Source organism: Zalophus californianus, chromosome 9, assembly GCF_009762305.2.
Source record: "Zalophus californianus isolate mZalCal1 chromosome 9, mZalCal1.pri.v2, whole genome shotgun sequence".
In the NCBI taxonomy this organism is placed as follows: Eukaryota; Metazoa; Chordata; class Mammalia; order Carnivora; family Otariidae; genus Zalophus; species Zalophus californianus.
This window is the reverse complement of record NC_045603.1, coordinates 55,139,935-55,165,067: the sequence shown is the minus strand read 5'-3', so window position 1 is coordinate 55,165,067 and position 25,133 is coordinate 55,139,935. Positions and strand designations below refer to the sequence as shown.

Genomic DNA, 25,133 nt, shown 5'->3' with positions numbered 1-25,133 from the left:
ACTAACCCAGTCTACTTTCAAATAACTGTCACTTCATGGGTAGTGCAAATACCTTGTAATAACAAAACAATCCTAATTCTGTCCTCCTGTCTCATATCATTGTCATTCATGTCACTATATAGAGACATACACATGTGTATATGTGTATATGCACACATATATAATTGCATATATTGTTGCTACTATTGTTTCAGACAAAATGTTATGTTAGATTAAGAATAAGATAAATAAAAGTTTGTATTTTACCTTTACTTATTCTTTCTCTAATGTCCTTCCTTTCTATCTGTAGACCTGAGTTTCTGACCCATATTATTTTCCTCCTCTCTAAAGAACTTCCTTCAACATTTTTTTAAAGGCTGGCCTACCAGTGAAAAGTTCCCTTAATTTTTGTTCATCTTAAAAAATACTTCTCCTTCTGTTTTGCAGGATAATTTTGCAGTGTACAGAGTTATGGGTTGGTGGTGTTTTTTCTCTCAACATTTTAAATATTTCATTCCACTCTCTTCCTGCTTGATTGGTTTCTGAAGAGAAGTTGGATATTATTCTTAGCTTTGCTCCTCTATAGGTGAGGTGTTCCCCCACCCCCACCCCCGGCTTCTTTCAGGATATTTTTGCCTTATTTTTACTTTTCTATAGTTTGAAAATCAAATGCCCAGGTATAGTTTTCTTAACATTTATCCTGCTTGGTGTTTTCTGAGCTTTCTGGATCTGCTGTTTGGTATCTGATATTAATTGAGGGAATCCTTAGTCATCATTACTTCAAATATTTCTTCTTCTTCTTCTTCCTCTGTTGATATTCCCATTACACATGTGTTACACTTTGGTAGTAGGACCAGTTATTGGATGTTCAGTTTTGTTTTCCGTCTTTGTTCTTTTTTGCTTTTCAGTTAGGAAGGTTTCTATTGAGATATCTTCACATTCACAGGTGTTTTTCCTCTGCTGTGTCCAGTTGACTAACGAGCCCATCAAAGGCATTCTCCATCTATGTGACAGTGTTTTTGATCTCTAGGATTTCTTTTTGGCTCCTTCTTAGAATTCTGTGTCTCTGCTTCTATCACGCATCTGTTCTTGCTGCCGTCTACTTTCTCCATTAGAGCTCTTAGCACAGTGTTTTAAATTCCAATTTAAATTAAATTGTTTTAAATTTAAATTTTCAACATCTCTGCTGTAACTGAGTTTGGTTTGGATGCTAGCTCTCGCTTTTCAGGCTGTGCTTTCTGGCTTTGAGTACGTCTTGTAAATGTTTTCCTTGATTGTCAGACAAGATGTTGGTAGAAGGAACTGGAAGAAGGAAGTGCTTGAGTAAGCCTTTAGTAATGTGATGTGTGTCGGGGAGAAAAGGAAGCTTTTGATTGTCCTATGATTAGGTCTCAGTCTTTTAGTGAGTCTATGACCTGCACTGTGTAATTCACACATGCTTCTTATTTTCCCTCCCGGCTCTCCCAACCCTGGGTGGGACAGGATTGCTAGAGTAAGCTGGAGCTGAATATTTTCCTTCTCTTTCTTGGAAAGCCAGAGCGGCGCTGTAATTGGATATTTCCCTCCCTTTCTGTAGAAGGCTACAGCCAGCTGGAGTTGGGTATTTCCCTTCCCTCAAGTCAATTAGGCTCCGATAAGCCCCAGCAGGTTAGGCTCTGGTTAAATAGTTTCTTCTGAGGGCAGACCTTGTTAAGTAAAAATAGAATGCTCTGGAGTATTTCAAAATGGTTCCTTTGCCCTTCTTCCTGCCAGAAATATGAGGGAGTTTTTCTCTGATACTGTGAGCACCTCGTAAAGCTCCTAGAGGAAAAAACAAAAAATATGGGGCCCTCCTGACTGGGTTCCCCTCGAGTTTTTAATTCTACACTGAGACTTCAGCAATTCTGTCAATTACTGTTCAGGTTTTCTTACCCTGGCAATGGTTCCTGTGGAATATGCTGCTCATAGGTTCCTGCTTGGTAAGTAGTGATTATTTGTATTTGCCTGTCTATCTCTCCAATTTGGGGGGCCCCTGTCTGCTCTGGTACCTCACCTCTCATATGGGTCTAAGAAGAAATGTTGATTTTTTAAGTTTGTTCAGCTTTTTCACTGTTGTTAGGACAGACTGGCAACTTCTAAGCTTTACATAACAGACCAGAAATCAGAAGGGTTTTGTTTTTAAAATTGCCTTTAAAATGTATCTCACCTTTCACTTATTTTTAATTCAAGGACATAATTCAACATTTTAAATTTTGTCATGAACTCTTATCCCCATGTTATTTCAAATTAGTGATTAAAACTACATTTTCAGAATAAAAGGAAATGGCTCTGAGAGTTACCAACCTAAAAAGTTTTGCTCGTGTTAATGGGAAGAACTACATGCTTAATTTAAAGGACATTCAGTGGGGCATTGATATTAAATTTGTGCCCATCTCACCTACTAACAAGCTATCTTGATTCAGTCCTATCTATAATGAAATTGATTTCACTCAAACATAGCATTGGATGGAAAATTAAATGTAAAGCTCTTACAATTCTGTCTCACTTGTAATAAATAATATATAATTATTAGCTATTATTTTTATCATGAGCTCCTCCCCCCCTTTTTTAAGATCCTCCCTTTGGAATATAATTTTACCTCATGAAGGCATTTGCCCATTTCAATAAATTGAAATTATATGAAATTCCCTACCAACCCATTATTACTTTATTTTTTTAAGATTATTTATTAGAGAGAGAGAGAACATCAAGCAGACTCCACACTGAGCATGGAGAGGAGGCAGGGCTCTCACAACCATGAGATCATGACCTGAACTGAGACCAAGAGTTGGACACTTAACTGACTGCACCACCCAGGTGCCCCCCCCATGATTACTTTAATATAACTCATTGCTATTAAAGTATTTCACAAGGAATGTATTATTGCAAATAAGCAAGATGTTTTACATGGTGCTATTGAATTAATACTAGGTAATTACATCAACATATTTGAATCACTTATTCACTACTGCATCAATTAGGAATGTATTCAAAAATACAGAAAACCCGGGCACCTGGGTGGCTCAGTTGGTTGAGCGACTGCCTTCGGCTCGGGTCATGATCCTGGAGTCCCGGGATCGAGTCCCGCGTCGGGCTCCCTGCTCGGCGGGGAGTCTGCTTCTCCCTCTGACCCTCCCCCCTCTCATGTGCTCTCTCTCTCTCTCTCTCTCTCTCTCATTCTCACTCTCTCAAATGAATAAATAAAATCTTAAAAAAAATACAGAAAACCCAATTACAGTGACTTATGCAAATAGATTTTTATTTTCCACATCACAAGAAATCCAGAAGTAGGCTGTTTGCAGGCACTGAATGATGTCATCAGAGACCAAGGGTCTTTCTGATTTTCCGTTCTGTCAGTCTTAGCATATTGGCTCTGCTCATGTTCATCACCTCATGACAGCTATACCTAAAGTCATCACATTCACATTCCAGGCAGGACGAATGGGAAAGAGGAAAGGATGAGCTGCAGAAGAGTAAAACACCATGCCAATTAGATTTGACCTTATTATCAGGGAAGCAGGGACTTTGAAGCCCATTTCAGTAGCCTCCCACTTCTATCCCACTAACCACACTGGGTCATGTGAGCACTCCTAAACTAATTACTGGCCAATGGAATTATCATGACTACTCTGGAGTCCAGTGATGATACCCCTCCTGGGGCTTTGGTAGAATCTGTTTTCACTGAGCTCAAGGGCTCTTCCTGTATTTCTAACCAATCAAGACTGTAAGTGAGATTCAGATGAATATTGAGTGTCTGGCACAGTGTGGAACTTGACATGATGCACTATATATACTTTCCACTTAGAAGAAAAACATTGTGTAATATAGTATCATCTATACTGATACTAAGGCAGAACAAAAAATACATTTTTTTCTTCCCTTACATTCTCTGAGAGAGCGTAGGGATGGGGGAAAGACCTGGTAAGTGGGATTAAGTGAGTTGTACCTAGTGTCCAGAGGTTTTCTGTACACTGATTTGGCCAAATTCACAAAGTCGTGGTGATAGGGGGTATAAATGAAATGAAAAAAACTATAAAAAGCGCACAAGCAGCTACGTACATTGTAAAACATACCACTTTATTCATTTGACAAATATATTTGAGTGTGTACAATTGTAGAAACATTTATTCTAAATGCTGAGTTTATAGTAAACAAAATAGACATTCAGACCTCATGGAACTTAAGTTCTGGAAAAACCAATAAAAAAATTAAACAATTTACTATGTTACATACTAGGTGCTAGGGAAAATAATAAAGCAGGGAAGGGGATAAGGAGGTGGCAATTTTGGACAGGATGGAAAATGTGGATAAGATGACATTTGTGTAAAAACATGAAGGAGGTGAGGGAACAAGATAGGCAGATTTCTGAAGGAAGAACATCCCAAGCAAAGGAAACTGTGAGTGTGAAAGTTCTGAGAAGCATATCTAGCAAGTTCAAGAAAGGGCAAGATGTTTAGCCTAGCTAGAAGAAAGAGAATGAAGGAGAGAAGCTGTAGATGAGACTGGGGGAGGGATTAGGGATCATTTTTAAAGACTTACTGGTCAAAGTGCTTTGACTTGTACACTGAAGGAATGTGGCATTTTTTTTTTTTTTTACTTTTATCCAGATAGAATACACAAATGAAAAATAATGCAATTGTTAAAAAAAAAAAAAAAAAAACCTACAATCAACTAAACAGTGTTCTACCATTTTCACCAATATTACCACACCCCATCTGTGGTCTGTTCTAATTCACACAGGTCTCTAAAAGTCTATTTTTAGCATATAAATCCCAGTCCATTATTCCCCCATGACAATTTATTCGCATTCTAGCTATATTTCTATCAAATAACCACCATTCTCTCAAATATTCAATGAACCCTGTTTTGTGAAGAAAAAAGATCAATGTCCTGAGCATGGTATTGCTACTTTCCTTTCCAGACTTATTTCTCAATAAATCCTTCTGTAATTACTAAAATATAGTCACATGGGTCTCTCCTCATTTTTATAAATCTGCCATTTCTTTTTGCCTCATGCTACTCCCTAAGTCTATAATATTTTTTCTCATTCCTTGACCTGATGAATTCCTACTTATAAAGGTTCAGCAAACCTTTTTCAGCTATGGACTTTTATACTAGGAGACTTAATTATTAGACTTTAGTTCAGATTAGCAGTTTAAATATATACATCTAATACCACCCATTCCATATTCTGAATAAAATTATTAACAGGCTAAGAAAAATAATCTACTTGCATTTGACATAGGGAAAAATTATGTAAGTGTGCCAGAAGCTAAAAATTTTTTTCTAGATAAAGTGTAGAATGGCCACATACAAAATGCCATAAGAACATTCCTTTTTTGGGAAACAAAAAAAAAAAAAAAAGAGAGAGAGAGGCAAACCAAGAAACAGACTCTTAACTATAGAGAACAAACTGATGGTTAGCAGAGGGAAGGTGGGGGAATGAGTGAAATAGGTGATGGGAATTAAGGAGGGCACTTGTAATGAGCACTGGGTAATATATAGACATGTTGAATCACTATAATGTACACCTGAAACTAATATTACACTCCATGTTCAGTAACTGGAATTTAAATAAAAACTTAAAAAAAAGGAAGGCAATCAGATAGGAACTTCTCCAAACCCCCTCCTTCACCGCACTCTCCTGTGTGTGCATCCACATTTTCTGATGGCTGTGATGTAGGGCTCCAGACACCTGCCCCTCTGACCTCTCAGGGATTCCAGATGCTGCTGCACCACTAAGCCCATATTCTACCATCTTTGAGCCAAATTTTCTAGCTCCCCTGGATTGGATGATACCACAGAGACAGAAAATAAACACGGGTGGGGATGTGGATCTCTTTTCTTTTGTTAAATTAGAAATTTAAATTATTCCTTTGTGTTTTGTCCCCAAGTAGAGGATAAGTCCCTTGATAGGCTATTATTTCAACAAGCCAAAGGCTGGGCTCCCAATATTTTCCTCCAATACATGCCTATTTATCTGGCTTCTGCTTATTTCAAGTACAGAGACCTGGAGAAGACAAATAAAATAAGATTTAAGTCCTTAAAAAAACAAAACATTCCTAACATTTGCTCCCTATCAAATGTCCCCTACTCCTCTTACAAACTCCTATCTTACTCATCATTTAACTAAGATATAAAACTCAAAATTTTCATCTCCTAGTTAATCTCTCTGGTTTTAGCCCTTTGTTAAGTCACTATTTCCAGAGTCTGATTTTTCCCCAACTTTATTGAAGTATACTTAGCAAAAAAAAAAAAGTATATATTTAAGATGTGCAATATGTTGCAATCAGCTAATTAACATATGCATTGCCTCACATAGTTACAATTTTATGTGTGTAAGTGAGGTGACAACCAAGATCGACTCAGCAAATCCTAAATATACAATACAGATTATTACCTGTAATTAATATGCTGCATGTTAGATCTCCAAAACTTATTTATCCCTCATAACTGAAGCTTTGTACCGTTTTACCAGCATCTCCCCATTTACCCCACCTCCCAGCCCCTGGCAACCACTATTTTACTCTTTGCTTTTATGAGTTCAAGTTTTTTAGATTCCTCATATAAGTGAGATCACATAATATTTGTCTTTCTGTGTTTGCTTATTTCACTTAGCGTAATGTCCTCCAGTTTCATCTGTGTTGTCCAAATGGCAGGATTTCTTTCTTGTGGCTAAATAATATTCCATTGTGTGTATGTATATATATATATGTGTGTGTGTGTATATATATGTATACATATATATACACCACATTTCTTTATTCATTCATCTGTCAAAAGATTGTATCCATGTGCTGTCTTCTGTGAATAATTCTGTAATGAATGTGGGAATACAGATATCTCTTTAAGGTACTGATTTTATTTCCTTTGGTATATACACAGAAGTGGGATTGCTGGATCATATGGGAGTTCTATTTGTAATTTGGGGGGAATCTGTACACTGCTTTCCATAGTGGTTGTACCAATTTACATTCCCACCAACAGAACACAAAGTTTCCCTTTCTCTACATCCTCACTAACACTTGTAATTTTTTGTCTTTTTGATAATAGCCATTCTAACAGGTATGAGGGAATATCTTGTTATGATTTTTATGTACATTTCCCTAATGATTAGTAATGTTGAACATATTTTTCTATATCTATTAGCCATTTGTATGTTTTCTTTTGAGAGCTATTCAGGTCCTTAAGCCATTTTTCAAATTGGGTTAATTTTAGCTATTGAGTTGTAGGAGTTCCTTATGTATTTTGGATATTAACTTCTTATTAGTAGGCATATGGTTTATAAATATTTTCTACCACTCTATAGGTTGTCTTTTCATTCTTTTGATTACTTCCTTTGCTGTGCAGTTTTTTAGTTTAATGCAATCCCACTTGTCTATTTTTGCTTTTGTTGCCTGTGCTTTTGATGTCATATCCCCCCCCCCAAAAAAAAAACCCCACAAAACATTGCTCAGGACCAATGTCAAGATATTTCCCTATATTTTCTTCTAGGAGTTTTATGGTTTCAGATCTTACATTTCAGTCTTTAATATATTTTGAGTAAACTTTTGTATATAGTGTGAGATAAGAGACCAACATCATTCTTCTGGATGTTGGTATCTAGTGTTTCCACCACCATTTATTGAAGAGACTATTCTTTCCCTATTGTATGTTCTTTGTATCATATCGGAGATCATTTAACTGTAGATGCATAGATTTCTTTCTAGGCTCTATCTAGTTTAAAACATATCTAGTTTAAAACATAGAGCATCTCTGCTTACCAGCTCCCTCAATAACCTCTGGAATTCTCTGTTATTGGTTGATTTTGGGTCATATGCTCCTCTTTTAACCAATCCCTGTGTCTAAGGCAATTTAGGGGCTCATTTGACCAGACTAAGTTTCAAATGTAATCCTGGCTAGAGCCCCTTCTGAACTTTGTTGCCTGAGTGTGGGTGGAGGATATTCCCCCAAAGGCAATTTGAAATGCTGCACCAGAGAGCAGAGAACACTGGGTAGGCAAAAACAAAAATGGCTATATTAAAAAAACAAAAAACAAAACTGATGACTTCAAGTTGCTATATTTCTATTCATTGTTTTTTCATTTTTAATTTGCTTTAATTGCGATAACTGATGCCTCATGAGGTTCAAATTAAAAACATCATCATCATCATCATTATCGTATCAAACTTCTTTACTTCTATGTGAAAGGCACTCTGCTAAAATGAAGTTTGCTCATTACCCAAAGAGGAAACTCATTTAACCATTTCTCATTTTAAGGACTAATTGACTATAAAGCATAACTGTATTCACTATAACAAAGTTAAACTTTTATATTTCACTCTTCAAGCTTAATTATCAACAAGAAAATCTATTTAGAGCCATTTTCCACATTTTCTTCTTCATAGAATTTTCTTTGTAAATATTGTTTATACAACTTTTCTTTTAAAATTAAGTCAAAAAATAAAAAAAATAAAATTAGGAAGTCAATTTAAAGCTTGGGTCTGTTGGTTTTATATTATATTTATATAATATTAAGACTCCATGTTCTTGCAAATGAAAATGATATTGAAAATATAAAATGTAAATCACTTGAATATAATTTTCAGAAAAATATATTAGCAAAATTTTATATTTGCATTAGGAAATTGGTGGAATCATATGTATTTGTCTAAAGCTGATTATTCTCTCAAAGAATTTTTCATATAACATGTTAGGTAAAGGATACTTCTAACAAAAGAAGTATGATGAGGCAGAAGTTGTCTAGAGATATCACAGAACAAAGTGTGATAGAAATATGCAGTTACCCTCATGCTAATGTGTGTGAATAGTGTTCATATACATATTTTTATGTATATGTGTCTATATAAGTATATGTATGTATATAAACAAAACTATGGAATCTAAACAAAAGTCAAAGTCAGAAAAAGTAGAAACGTAGTTGCCAAGGGGTTGGGGTGGAAGGAAGGTTATGGGAGAGGCTGGCAAAAGGGTACAAACTCTCTCTTATAAGATGAATAAGGTCTGAAGGTCATTCTGAATACCTGTGAAATTAACTGGAGATCTGAGGAAAGAATTGCTGCAATTCTACAAAGAGAAAAACAACCACTTTTTACAAGGTAGGAGGTATGGAGAAGTGACTCTGAGGCTATATATCAGAAGATAAACTATGGGGGGGAGAGAACCTCTGTAAGCCAGCTACCTGAAAGTAGTAGCTGCAGAGCACAAAATCGGAACTTTTAGAAGTCTACCTGAAAGGTGCTCCGGGGGCAAAGTTGGTGGAATCCCAGGTGGGACAGTGTGGCCTCAGGATCCCCAGGGTCACGAAAAGAATGGGGGTGTCTGTGTGCAGAAGAGTTCCCAAGCATCAGCACAGGAGAGTTAGCTGCAAACAGTGAGCCCGGTGCCAGTTTTCTGCTCAGTGTTGCCATAAACCACAAACTGCAGCAAGTCAGGTGACTGCTCTTCAAGCAGGGGCCCTGCAAGAGGCAGAAGCACAGAGAAACCCCCTCTTCTCCCCCAGGAGGAATGACTTGGGTCCATGCAGCAGGAGTCTGTAAAGTGTAGAGACTCAAAATGGGGTTGGGTGCCTGAGATAAAAAAACATTGGTCACAGGCTGGATAAACACAGAATTCTGACAGAAACTTGTTTCCCTGGTCACAAGAGTGATTGACTACTTTTTTGTGAGGGCTTATTGAAGAGTGATGGGCATGAGCTTTCAGCTCCAGGGCTGGAGATGGGGCACTGCCATTTTGATCCCCAACATCCATGCTGAAAGCCTTCAGGGAGCAAAACAGTGCTACATAGTACATTTGGAGTCTGTCCCCCTGGCAAGGGCAGAGAAATTCCACCTGGGACAAAGACACCTGAGAATCAGTGCAACAGATCCCTCCTCCAGAAGACCAGCAGGAACATCCAGCTAATACCAAGTTTACTGATCATACAGAACTGCCAAACTCTAGCTCTTAGGGAAGACAGTATATAGCATTCATGGTTTTTTCTTCTTATTCCTTACTCTTTCAGTTTATATTTTTTCCTTTTCAGCTATTTTCTTATTTTAGCAATTCTTTTTTAAGTCTCTTTTAATTTTCATTTTTACATTTATGTTGCATTTTTTTTTCATTTTTGGTTTACTTTTATTGTATTCAACTTTGTGTGTGTGTGTGTGTGTGTGTGTGTGTGTGTGTGTGTGTGTGTGTGTATATCTTTCTTTCCTATTTTGGTATCTAGTTCCTTCTAACAAACAGACCAAAATAGTCCCAGGATCTAGTTTATTGTGTTCTGTTCTACTTTTTGTTGGATTTCTCTCTTTCAGTCTCTCCCTCTTTTTTTTTTTTTTTTTTTTTTTGCAGGGGTGGAGGGGGTTGTTCTCTTCTGATTTATTTAGTGCATATTTTTCTGGTGTCATTGTTGCTATTTTTGTATTTTCTCTCTTTCTTCTGTTATTTTCTGGACATAATGACGAGATGGAAAAACTAACCCCAAAAGAGAGAACAGGAGGTAATACTCACTGCCAGGGATATAATCAATATGGATATAAGTAAGATGTCAGAACTAGAATTCAAAATAATGATTACAAAGATACTAGCTGGGCTTGAAAAAAGCGTAGAAGACACTAGAGAATTCATTACTAGAAAAATAAAAGAACTAAAATCTAATTGGGTTGAAATAAAAATGGCTATTACTGAGATTCAATTAAAAATGGAGGCTCTAACTGCTAGGATAAAGAGGCAGAAGAGAGAGTCACTGATATAAAAGACAAAATGATGGGGGCGCCTGGGTGGCTCAGTCGTTAGGTGTCTGCCTTCGGCTCGGGTCATGGTCCCGGGGTCCTGGGATCGAGCCCTGCATCGGGCTCCTTGCTCGGCGGGAAGCCCGCTTCTCCCTCTCCCACTCTCCCTGCTTGTGTTCCGTTTCTCTCTGTCAAATAAATAAATAAAATCTTTAAAAAAAAAAAAAAAGAAAATGATGGAGAATAAGGATGCTGAGAAAAATAGAGATAAACAACTATTGGATCACAAGAAGAGGATTTGAGAGAACAGTGATACCATAAACCAAAACCATATTAGAATAATTGGGGTCCCAGAGGAATAGGAGAGAGAAAGAGAGAGAGAGAGAGGCAGAAGGTTTATTTCATCAAATTATAGTTGAGAACTTCCTTAATCTGGGGAAGGAAACAGACATTCAAATCCAAGAGGCACAGAGAACCCCACTCAAAATCAATAAAAATAGGTCAACACCTCGACATATAATAGTGAAGTTTGCAAATATCAGAAATAAAGAGAAAATTCTGAAAGCATCTAGGGACAAGAGGTCCTTAACCTACAGAAGTAGAAACATAAGGCTGGCAGCAGATCTGTCCACAGAGACCTGGCAGGCCGGAAAGGACTGGCATGATATATTCAAGCTGCTAATTAAGAAAAATATGCAGCCAAGAATATTTTATCCAGCAAGCCTGTCATTGAGAAAAGAAGAGATAAAGAGCTTCTAGGACAAACAGAAACTAAAAGAATTTGTGATCACTAAACCAGCCCTGCAAGATATATAAAGGGGATCCTTTAAGCAAAGAGAGCCCAAAAGTAACATAGACCAGAAAGGAACAGAAACAGAGACTTTACAGGTAATACAATAGCACTAAATTCATATCTCTCAACAGTTACTCTGAATGTAAATGGGCTAAATGCTCCAATCAAAAGACACAGGGTTTCAGATTGGATAAAAAAGCAAGACCCATTGATATGCTGTCTGCAAGAGACTCATTTTAAAACCAAAGACACCTCCAGATTGAAAGTGAGTGGGTGGAAAACTATTTATCATGCTAATGGACATCAAAAGAAAGCTGGGGGAGCAATCCTTATACCACACAAATTAGATTTTAAGCCAAAGACTGTAATAAGAGGTGAGGAAGGACACTATATCCTACTTAAAGGGTCTATCCAACAAGAAGATCTAACAATTGTAAATATTTATGCTCCTAACATGGAGCAGCCAATTGTATAAACCAATTAATAACAAAATTAAAGAAATACATTGATGATAATACAATAATAGTAGGGGACTTTAACACCCACTTACAGAAATGGACATATCATCTAAGTCCAAGATCAACAAGGAAACAAGGGCTTTGAATGACACACTAGACCAAATGGACTTCATAGATATATTCAGAACATTTTATCCTAAAGCAGCTAAATACACATTCTCCTTGAGTGCACATGGAACATTCTGCAGAACAGATCACATACTGGGTCACAAATCAGATCTCAACTGGTACCAAGAGATTGGGATCATTCTCTGCAGACTTTCAGACCACAATGCTTTAAAACTTGAACTCAATCACAAGAGCAAATTTGGAAGGAACACAAATACATGAAGGCTAAAGAGCATCCTACTGGAGAATGAATGGGTCAACCAGGAAATTAAAGAAGAATTTTAAAAATTCATGGAAACAAATGAAATTGAAAACACAACTCTTCAGAACCTTTGGGATACAGCAAAGGTGGTTCTAAGAGGGAAGTACATAGCAACACAAGCCTTTCTCAAGAAACAAGAAAAGTCTGAAATATATAACCTAACCTTACACCTAAAGGAGTTGGAGAAAGAACAGCAAATAAATCCTAAAGCCAGCAGAGGAGAAATAATAAAGATAATAACAGGAATCAATGAAATAGAAACGAAAAAAAAAGTAGAACAGATAAACAAAACTAGGAGCTGGTTCTTTGAAAGAATAAGATTGACTCCTGGCCATACTTACCAATAAGAAAAGAGAAAGGACCCAAATTAATAAAATCATAAATGAAAGAGGAGAGGTCATAACCAACACTGAAGAAATACGGTTATAAGAACGTATTATGAGCAACTATAAGCCAACGAATTAGGCAATCTGGAAGACATGGATGCATTCCTAGAGATGTATAAACTAGCAAAACTGAAACAACAGAAATAGAAAACCTGTACAGACCCATAACCAGCAAAGAAATTGAAGCAATAATCAAAAATCTTCCAACAAACAAGAGTCCAGGACCAGATGGCCTCCCAGTGGAATTCTACAAAACATTTAAAGAAGAAAAAACACTCATTCTTCTGAAGCTGTTTCAAAAAATAGTAATGAAAGAAAAACTTCCAAACTCATTCTATGAGGCCAGCATTACCTTGATCAGAAAACCAGACAAAGACCCTACCAAAAAGGAGAACTTCAGACCAATATCCCTGATGAACATGGATGCAAAGATATCTCACCAAGATACTAGCCAATAGGATCCAACAGTACATTAAAAGTATTATTCAGCAAAACCAGGTGGGATTTATTCCTGGGCTGCAAGGGTGGTTCAACAACCGCAAATCAATCAACGTGATATACCACATTAATAAAAGAAAGGATGAGAACCATATGATCCTCTCAATAGATGCAGAAAAAGCATTTGACAAATATAGAATCCTTTCTTGATTAAAACTCTTCATAGTGTAGGGATAGAGGGAACATACCTTAATATCATAAAAGCCATCTATGAAAAGCCCACAGTGAATATCATTCTCAATGGGGAAAAACTGAGAGCTTTTCTCCAAAGGTCAGGAATGCGGCAGGGATGTCCACTATCACCACTGCTGTTCAACATAGTACTAGAAGTCCTAGCCGCAGCAATCAGACAACAAAAATAAATAAAAGGCATCCAAATCAGCAAAGAAGTCAAACTGTCACTCTTCGCAGATGACATGATACTCTATGTGGAAAACCAAAAAGACTACCCCAAAATTGCTAGAAGTCATAACGGGCATTTAGCAAAGTGGCAGAATATAAAATCAGTGCATGGAAGTCAGTTGATTTTCTATACACTAACAATGAGACAGAAGAAAGAGAAATGAAGGAATCGATCCCATTTACAATTTCACCAAAAACCGTAAGGCACCTAGGAATAAACCTAACCAAAGACATAAAGTCTCTGTACTCTGAAAACTATTGAACACTTATGAAAGAATTTGAGGAAGACACAAAGAAATGGAAAAATGCTCCATGCTCATGGATTGGAAGAACAAATATTGTTAAAATATCTATGCTACTCAGAGCAATCTATACATTCAATGAAATCCCTATCAAGATACCATCGACTTTTTTCACATAGCTGGAACAAATAATCGTAGCATTTGTATGGAACCAGAAAAGACCCCGAATAGCCAAAGGAATGTTCAAAAAGAAAACCAAAGCTGGTGGTATCACAATTCCGGACTTCAAGCTATATTACAAAGCTGGAACCATCAAGAGAGTATGGTCCTGGCACAAAAATGGACACGTGATCAATGGAACAAAATGGAGAACCCAGAAATGGACCCTCAATTCTATGGTCAACTAATCTTCAACAAAGCAGGGAAGAATATCTAATGGAAAAAAGACAGTCACTTCAACAAATGGTGTTGGGAAAATTAGACAGCCACAAGCAAAAGAATGAAACTGGACCATTTTCTTATACCATACACAAAAATAGACTCAAAATGGATGAAATACCTAAATGTGAGACAGAAATCCATCACAGTCCTCGAGCAATCTCTTTGACCTCGGCCACAGCAATGTCTGGCTAGACATGTCTTCAAATGCAAGGGAAACAAAAGCAAAAATGAACATTGGGACTTCATGATGATAAAAAGCTTCTGCACAGCAAACAGTCAACAAAACTAAAAGACAACCTACCGAATGGGAGAGGATATTTGCAAATGTCTTATTAGATAAAGGGCTAGTATCCAAAATCTATAAATAACTTATCAAACTCAACATCCTCAAAACAAATAATCCAACCAAGAAATGGTCAGGAGACATGAACAGACATTTCTCCAAAGAAGACATCCAAATGGACAACAGACACATGAGAAAGTGCTCAACATCACTTTACATCAGGGAAATCCAAATCAAAACCACAATGAGATACTACCTCATACCAGTGAGAATGGCTAAAATTAAGAAGTCAGGAAACGACAGATACTGGTGAGGATGTGGACCAAGGGGAACCCTCTGACACTGCTGCTGGGAATGCAAGTTGGTGCAGCCACTCTGGAAAACAGTATGGGGGTTTTTCAAAAAAAGTTAAAAATAAAGCTACCCTACAACCCAGCAATTGCATTACTATTTATGCAAAGGATACAAATATAGTGATTTGAAAGGGTACCTGCACCCCAGTGTTTACAGTAGCCATGTCCACAATAGCCAAAATATGGAAAAAGCCCAGATGTCCATCAACAGATGAATGGATAAAGAAGTTGTGGTATATATATATATATATATATATATATATATATATATACACACACACACACACACACACACACACACACACACACACACACAGACACACAATGGAATACTACTCACCCATCAAAAAAAACAAAAGAAAACAAAATCTTGCCATTTGCAATGATGTGGATGGAACTAGAGGGTATTATGCTAAGCAAAATAAGTCAATCAGAGAAAGACAATTATACGATTTCACTCATATGTGGAATTAAGAAACAAAACAGAGGATCATAGGGGAAGGGAGGGAAAAATAAAACAAGACAAAATCAGAGAGGGAGACAAACCGTAAGAGACTCTTAACTATAGGAAATAAACTGAGGGTTGCTGGAGGGGAGGGGGGTGGAGAGATGGGGTAACTGGGTGCTGGACATTGGGGAGGGCATGTTATGTAATGAGCACTGAGTGTTATATATAACTGATGAATCACTAAACTCTCTAGAACTAATGATACACATGTTAATTAATTGAATTTAAATAAAAAAATCATGGTGAATATAGTTGATAACACTATACTTATAATTAAAATTTGCTGAGAGAGTAGAGATTAAATGTTCCCACAAAAAAATAAAAAGATAAATATGTGAGGTGACGGATGTGTTAATTAACTAGATAGGGGCAGCCCTTTCACAATTTATATGTATATGAAATTATCATAATGTACCTTTTATATATCTTATAACTTTATGTGACAATTATACCTTAATAGAGCTGAAATTAATTTCTTTTTAAAAAAGAAAAGAAAGAAACAGATGAAGAATGATGTATGCTTTGTCCTAAGAGGACTTTCCTAGTTACTTTTCAGACAGTGTTTTGCATAGTCAAAGGCCTTTTTGCAGAAAGTAGAGGTGTTATCTCTGGGGCAAGGGGAACCCCGCGAAGGCAGTACAGGACCAGGACCTTTGCTATCCGCTTCAAGTCAAGCAACTTTTTCTATGTGGTGAAGGTCCTCCTACTATTTCACTGAAAAAGATTTCATTGCTTTAAATAAATGTTTGATGATCGAAACAAATAATAACCTGAAATTTTTAGGAATTGTATTAACCATTTCAATTGTGAGTGATTGGAACCCAACTCGATTCAGCTTAAGTAAAAAGAGAATTTATTGAGGGGCGCCTGGGTGGCTCAGTTGGTTAAGCGACTGCTTTCGGCTCAGGTCATGATCCTGGAGTACCGGGATCGAGTCCCACATCGGGCTCCCTGCTTGGCAGGGAGTCTGCTTCTCCCTCTGACCCTCTTCCCTCTCGTGCTCTCTATCTCTCATTCTCTCTCTCTCAAATAAATAAAATCTTAAAAAAAAGAAAAAAAGAGAATTTATTGACAGGACAGAGCATACTTCACATAATTGAAAGAAGACTTGTAGAACATCTCTGACATATTGAAACTTGATACTCTCAGGGTAGTCTCTGCTGTTTCTCATCTCTGCTTTTCTCTGTGTGCATCTTCATTCTCTGTGGGATGAGGCAACATGCTCAGGTGTTACATTCTACAACTCTATGCTTGTGTACACAATATCCCCAACTCCAGATATGTTAGTTCCAGTTAAAAACCCAGAAGAGGATTCCAGTTGTTCTTTCTTGTATTATTATTTCCACCCCGGACCAATCTATTTGTTCAGTTTATGGATTACAAGTCTCTCAACTTGGGTCACATGTCTGCCCTCAGGATCAGGGGCCAGGTTCTGCTAGCAGAAGGAGGCAAGAGGACTCCTTGCAAACAAAAATATCAGGTCCCACAGTAATTAAAGAAAAAATGTTGGTTAGAATAATTTGAATAACTTTTAATTCTCTATTTATTTTTGCTTCTCTCTGGGTCAAAAGTATAAAAAATTAAGAACATAATAAATTTGGGGGTAAATGGAAGCAAAGCATGAGGGGAGTGAGCATAGAGAGAGTCATGTTGGAATCTTTGAGGGACAATTTAATTTCAAAAAAATATTTTCAGCATTGTCAGTACTTTTATTAAAATATTTAGTTATTTTGCAATTTCAAATTACATTAAGTGGGAGATTAATATTTTTATGTTTACCAAAAGAGACTATGGATTTGTTTAGAAAATGAGTGTAACAGGACTTGTCTGTTGACAAAACATAGACTCTGAAATTGATCCCCATGTAATGCTCGCAAACAAATTTGCTAAAAGTCAGCAAAAGAACAAGGATTAACTTTTCACTCATTGCCGTTCTATATCTAGGGAATATTTAGCAAAGCCTTTGGATATTGCTCAATGAGCTCTAAGTTCTAATTGGACTTGAGATAACATCTCCAATCTCTTGTCCTTTGTCCTTCTTGCATCATTACTAAGAAAGACAGAAAGCACAGAGTTCCCAACAGGATTCTCAAATACTTTCCTCAGTAGTAGAATATTCCTTGTCTTTCTCTGTGAAATTTCTAGTTTTACCAATTTAATTTTTATTTCTTGAAGATCTATACTAAGGGAAGGAATTTAATGAACCAATCCATCTCATGAATATTTAACGAAATTTTATTCATGTGTTAGTGCTTGTCTGTGCATATACACATATATGGAAAGGGAGCTCACAGCTTTTATGAGAATTTCCAAAGCATTTGTAAACAACAGCAGAAAAGCCTAAGAAGGGCCAATAAGAATGTGGGAAACAAAAAATTATTGCTTATTTGAATAAAAATATACCAGCAATTTTAACACTTTGGTCTTGCTTCATTCCACTGGGAACCTATAAAATATATTGAATATTAATAGTAGCAACACTCACAAAAATAAGTCAAACGCTGTAGGATGGTGTCACATTGCACACATTATCTAATTTAACAGTTGGCACTGTTCTCTGAAATAGGTTTGATCAACCCCACATTATAGTTCAGAATATTGCAACTCAGAAAAGTAAAATACTTGCCCAGGGTCACAAAACAGTGAATTAAAGAGCCAGAATTGGAATCTATTCCTGGTTATCAACCCAATTATCTTGCCAGCAATAGGATAAGCACTCAATAAACATCAATTGATTTAATTAGAATTTTGACATGAGGAGTTTGTAATAGAATAAGAATGGAATATTCACCCTCCTCCCTCTCATTAAACTGTCCTTCAAGAAAACTGTGATATTCATTCTACTCCATCCTCATCTCATAGTCTTTTTTCCTAACGATTTTTAAAATATATGATAATTTTATTTAGTCATCTGATCATTTTGATCACTTAGACAAAATATGTCTCCAGAGGGAGGCAGAATTCCTTTAGAAGTACAGAGAACAGTCGAACTATCACATCCTTTCTTCTGGGCACTCTACTGCTATTAATGTAACATGTGGTCACATTAGCCTCTTAGTCATACATATCACATTGTTAATTAGAGTCAAGAAAACCCAAATCATCTTTATATGGGATTCTATAAAGTTACGTCTTCATCTGTATAGTTGCTATAGGTTTTTGGATAAAATTATAGTATTTTACATTCATTTCTGTGACATATTTGAAGTGCTAGATTCAATTCAATTCTAAGCTAATAAGAATTCTGAGATGCTAATTGCTACATCCATAATATTAGTATTCCTCTTTTAAAGCAAAATGTTTGGATTTCTAAATAATTGAAATCTAGTAGAAATGCAACTTTGGAAAGGGAAAAATTATATTTTTCATCTTATTACTACTAATGATGAAATTAATAAGTAATTATTTAGATAACACCTTCTCATTTGCCTTCAGAGGAGAGAGAAGGATCACACCTAGCTACCTAGTAGAATTAGGCATAAAACAACAGATTGGAAGAAGGGAACACACTGCTGGAGATAATCTTTGTTACTCTGAACTAGCAGAATATAGGTCTGGGGTGGCTGAGGTCGGAGAGAGGGTTGTAGATAAGGACATCAAACCTGACTTTTTCCTTTCAATCTCTGCTGTAACCACTGAGAGAACCCAGACAATTGGTGCTGATTAGACTTTGCCACATTTTAAAGCTATGGGAGAAATTCATTAAACTGTTAGAGCTATTGCAGGAAAGTAACTAAAAAAAATAGGAGATTATTTTCTTTAAGTCCTAAAAAGAAATGAAGTCATACCACTTACAAACCTAAAGAAAGTTTTCCGAAATTCTTCTTATGCCTTGCAGTAATACAGTTGGGCACTGAAGCATGTCTTATGAAAATCACCGCACTCTGGCTTGTTATAAATAAAAGTTTATAAAAGTCTGACTGGAAATATCCAATCCCAACTTAAATCACCAAAATATCCTGCAGGCAATTATGGGAATGGAAATGAGATCACATCTGTCATGGGATCAGGGACTACCCCAGTCAAAAACACAAGAAACACAAGTGTATGTTGGGGTGGGGGGAATCTATGGTACTAGTTTGAGAATTACATTTGACCTGCTATATAGTTGTCAGTTGTCAAGGGACAAGAACCAGAGATGAATAAAGTGGGGAGGGGGTGCTGTGACCTGGCTCTGACCACAGCCCTGCCCTCCCCCCCTCCCCGGGGAGGGGGTGCTGTATCAACTTTTAAGCTTGACCAGGGGAAATAATTTTTCTTGAACTGCACCCTGCAAAGATAAGATAGGATGTTAGAGAAACATTTGGGGCATAGGTAGTGAAGTATTATCACTATTAAAATGAAAGATTTAAAGTCCACAAAGTTAAGGATACATTTTATTCAACATCCCCTAATCTCCTTAATTCCATGTCTTAATTCTTGTCTAGGCCTTATTTTAATTTGGAGATGAAAACAGATCTCCTGCTTTACAATTAAATTGGAGAGAACATGAACCATAGAGGTATCCCTGTAATGTGATTTTTTCCATTTAATGATGATATTTTAAATAATTACTTACCTTTTAGTGTAACCGGATTTGGGAGGGGACAATTCGATAACTTATGGAATTGTACATGTATAAAATATGTAGCAAGTCCACATCCATGAACTGTTTGGATCAATTAGGTATGGTCAGTAGTCTAATAGAATCAAAGCCTTTAATTTGGTGCCTTTGGTAAATGATAAAAAAGATATAATCTCACATACCTCCATCTTATTTTTAGATGAAATAGATAAAAATATTTCATTTCTAGGTGAAATAAATGAAACAGAAGTAACAGGTCATGGCCAAATTTGCAAATCATGGAAGATAAAGAATTTAAATATGCAACTTCCTACAGTACACAAGATTGCCTCAATTTTTCCATTTAGTTGAATATTAGAAAAGGGTAATGGAGATAATATAATGACTGATCCTAATTAATAACCCATACTTCATAGAAATACACTATTTGCTGTTTGAATTTAAATGTTTATGTTCTTTAGTGTTGAAAGAAAACAATAGAAACTAGGATGATCAAGAAGAGAGAACATGGAAAAACTGTAAGGAGGAATACATTAAAGGAAAATTTCTATGTCACTTAATTTTTTTATAGATCTCTGTGTATAGCTCCAACAAGAGCTATGTGGATAGCCAGACTGGAAGAAATTTATCTATAAGTTGTACTTTTTAACCTTTTCCTGTGGAGCCCAGCCCTAATAAATTAATACTAAATATTAATTCCCTATGGTGCTCTCCAGGTAATAATCTTCGGAATTATGATTTGTTTCATTAGCTAATAAGACATCATTGAAAATTATTTTCTCTTTCAACTTTTAGAGCTTCCTTCTGTAATATAAAACTGGTGGTGAAGAATTTGTTTCATCCTTCAGATTTCTCCCCATGAATCAGATACTAGTGAAGCGCTAAAGGATATGAGACCTATCTCTATGTGGTGAGTACATAAGAGTTGTGGCTGATATGAGACATCATCTATTAATAATAATGTTCTTTTATTACATTTTAATGTTTAAAAAAAAAAACCTTTTTCCACTACCCTCTTGGGTTTTATCACTGGGGTTTGTGAATTAGACTAACAAAAGACAGATTAACAGGAGAAAAAAAAACTATTTACACATGCAACACACACACATGCAAGAGAACTCAGTGATGAGTAACTGCAAGGGGTGATTAGAATTTGGGGTTTATATACTGTCTTAACAAAGAGTGATAAATTTGTGCAGAAGTGACAAAACAAAGGAGATTTGAGTATGGACTTGTAAGGGCAATAAATTGTGGGAATGTAAATATATGGAGGAAACTAATAGAAGATAAGAATTATTTGAGTAAGGTTTGTTTGTGCAGACCCATCTTGGTGCTACCTTTCCATCTCTAATAATAAGAGTTGTTTTCCTCCTCCTGGTACGGGAGAAAAGAGGGAGAACACCTTCATGAAGGAAGTTTATGTTCTGCTTTTAGACAGATGGGGGATGGCAAAGGGCTTTTTCTACATTTGCTGCTTCTTAATTGCCTTCAGTTCAAAATGACCCTTATGCCAGAGTGGTGTATTTTGGGGTAGCATTTCCTGGTCCCCATCAATCCCAATACTTCCTACCTTCTGAGAGGAGTGAATGAGGAGAGGTAATGGCCATGGTTGTTAAATTTGGTGCTATTGAAAGTATTATGGCAACAGTAATTCTTCTAAGTGGGTTATATTGCCAGAAGAATTCAGTTTATTCTTATTCTGATCTAAACCAGAAAAGTCTAAATGTTTCCCTTCAGTAACACATTGCCCAATAAAGAAAGAATCATGGGAATTATGATAAATTAGATATCTGGCTACTGATAAATTGGATGCTAGGAAAATTTTGGAAGAGGATAGATCTATTGATCTTCCAAACTTTTCTTTGAGGTATGCAATAACTAATATGAATGGGAAAATATCAAGTTATAGATATAGTTGAGTGTTACAAAATACTTAGAATGTGAGTTTTAAATAGCTATATATTGTATCAGTCACTAATGTTAAAGTAACAAACAAGCCTCAAATCTCTGCCTTATTTCCCACTCACCTGACATGTGTGTTGTGGATCATCTGTGGCTCTACTCATGATTTTTTTTTTTTTTTTTTTTTTCAGTTCACGGTCCAGACAAGAGGAGAGCCCCTGCCAGGATGTGCTGTGCTTCTGGAAGAGGGAAAGAGCAGTGACAGAGCCATAAGAAAGCTCTTTAGGTTTCTGCTCAGAAGCAGCAAACATCACTTTCTTTCACATTTGAATGCTCACAGAAAGTGATACGATTAATATTAATATAGTTGTTAATGGGGTAGGGAAGTAAAATCCTCTTAAGGACATAATTTTGAACAGTGACAATCCATGACATAAAGACATAATTATTCCTTATAACAAGTCCAAATTTATCTCCTTCTAATTTTTCTACAATTAGTAAAGTCTATTATTTCTCACCACAGCTATGTTCTAGGGTCCTCTTACTTCTGTTTGCACAGTCCTCAACTTTGTTCAGCATACTTTTATTTTTTTCTTTAACCATGATTGCTGGTTTTCCTTCTTCATTCCTTGTCTCCATCCCCAATACACTCTCTACACAACAAGGGTCACCTCTTTTAAATATGAGTATAATCATGTTAGTGTTTAAAACCTTATAATCATTTCCTGTTACTCATAACAGGGCTATAATTATTCTCCATGTAAAAATGCCCTGCATGATCTCTTTCCTGCTTTCCACTCTATATTCTCTTCCTGTGCTTTCTCTCTTCCTCCAGACGCTCAGTATAGATCAAAATGTTTCCCCTAACTCTCCAAATGGCCCATTCCATTTTATTTTGTACTCAGTTAAATGTCACCTCATCAGAGAAGTCTTCCTCAATTGCCCCATGCAAAGTAGAACACCTACTCTGTTACTTTCTCCTTTAGCCAGTTTATTTATTTATTTTATAATAGCATCAATCTCTAGAATGTTTGGTAAAACACCAATATAATATTGTTGAGTCCTGAAATTATAACATATGGGTCTGGAATAAAGGGGTATGCATAGAATTAGGCCTCTTGCCATTACTCTCAGAGACCCACTTGGAAATGTCTTTCCCATCTCTATAACTTGAATCTCTGCTGAATTAGTCTGTATTTCCAACCAGACACAATGATGTTTTCAGTAAAACTGAAGCTATTGCAGTTGTATTGTCATTTGGGACATCATATGCCAGTAGACTAGTTAAGAAAGAAAACAGTTACCATTCTTCTAAGGGAAAACTGAGCTCTGATTATCATGAGGAGCTGGACCCACTGCCACACAGTCAGAATGGGGAGGAATGTGTCTGGAACTTGGAGAGTTATCAAAGCATCTTTTTGAGTTTTCTTGACTGATAAGAGTGGAAGGAAAATTGCGTCTCCCACAGCTTGACAAAAAACAAAACATCCAAATGCTCAGACCCCTCGGGAATAAAAGATCTGAATCAGCTCACCTAGAATATGGAGATTTAATAAGCATTTCTCAGCAACCAGTCATTGATAAGAAAAAGGCAACAAATGTCTCAGACTCCTTGAGAAAGATCTCCACCATCTGACTAGACAGGCGTCTAGACTGCGACAGTGCTGGACAGAGGGCAATCTAGAATGGCAGCTAGAGGATGGAGATAATGAACATTATGACCTTAGGAAAAACTTTAGCGGAGGGTACTAGAGCTTGTCTCATTAAACCTTAGTATTGAGTCTTTTTTTAAGAGAATGTGATTGGTTACCACTCCGAAGAGTAATTCACAGTAAAATTAACATGGGTTACAAATAGAGTGGCGTGGTGTTGGAGGAGATGCTTTCCTAAAATCCTCTTACCCCACTGTACATTCAGTTACAGTTGTGGCAGACACTTCTGTGTGTGCTGACAGTACCCTCAAGCATGCGCCATTCATCTTGCTGCATTTCTGTCTCATAATTTTCCCTGACAATGCAGAAGCCCACTCAGCTCACATGCAGGCATTTCCTGGCAATGCAGGAGTGTTAATGCTGCAGGGGTTGGGATCTGATGCACAGCTGCCCTAGCCATCCTCTGTATGGACACTGTTTTGAGGTGCTCTATATATTTAGCAGAGGACCTGGTTGAGTTGAGCCCCTGTTGAATACAGCCGTGACCTCAAGAAGGTGCTGTTTATTGGATTTTCCTAGTTCATATCACATTTTCCCTGTTCCCTCACTTCAACTTTCTGTAATGAACTACCAACCAAAATGCCTGCACCCAAATTTGGGTCTTAAGTTCAGTTTACGGGAGAACTCAGACAATTATGATGTAACTTCAGAAAACGAGGATATGGCTATATAATGGATTGCCTATAACAATTAACTTGGGTGTCTAGAAAGCCAAATAGGACAAAGAATAGCAAAGTACAATTATTTAGCAACAAAGAGAGGTTTACATTACAAAGTTGGGCATCCAGAAAGAATTTTAGTGTTGGGGAAAAAGTCCATCTGTCATTTGTGTTAAGATGCTTATTATTAGCCATCCGACATTGCTGTGCTTCATGTACCAAATTAAAAGGGATTGAGCAGAACAACTGTGTAAGCCGCTTATCTCCTCAGTGTGCTTTTTTAATACAGAATTTATTGTGTATTTTCCTATTTATAAAATGATATATATTCATCATAGAAGATTTGAATATTACAAAAACATATGGAAATATTATTTGCAAGCCTACCATCCAAGAATTTCTTTCAGGTAGTGTGAAACAAGTTTAAAGTTGTGCGATATATATATATATATATATAATTTTTTCAATTCCACAATTCCATAAATATATATCTGTGACAGTATTTATGCTATGTGGATATAAAGTGAAAAGTCCATATTTTAGACTCTTTGTGAATGTGAAGCTCAGATATCTGGTCCCCTGCTCCTTTACCCCTTGTCCAGTGTCTCCTCAAAACCCCCCATCTGTCCTAAGCTAGAAAATAATATTTCAGCCTACAAATATTCTGTGATTTATTGACCTACTCTTAGACTATCAGGATTATTTTAATTTTAATTTAAGTATTATATGGGCAAATCTACAATGAGACTAATAGGCAAAAAATTAGAAAAACTTGTTGTTTTTAACAATATTA

General features: G+C 36.5%; 1 long non-coding RNA gene across 1 annotated transcript; it reads left to right on the top strand.

The window, feature by feature from the left end:
• The first annotated feature begins 1,665 nt into the window (after nt 1-1,665).
• On the top strand, nt 1,666-24,702 carry LOC113922188. Its single transcript, XR_003519924.2, has 3 exons — nt 1,666-1,937; nt 20,863-20,977; nt 22,161-24,702. It is a non-coding gene; the product is annotated as an uncharacterized LOC113922188 (long non-coding RNA).
• Nucleotides 24,703-25,133: the final 431 nt, after the last annotated feature.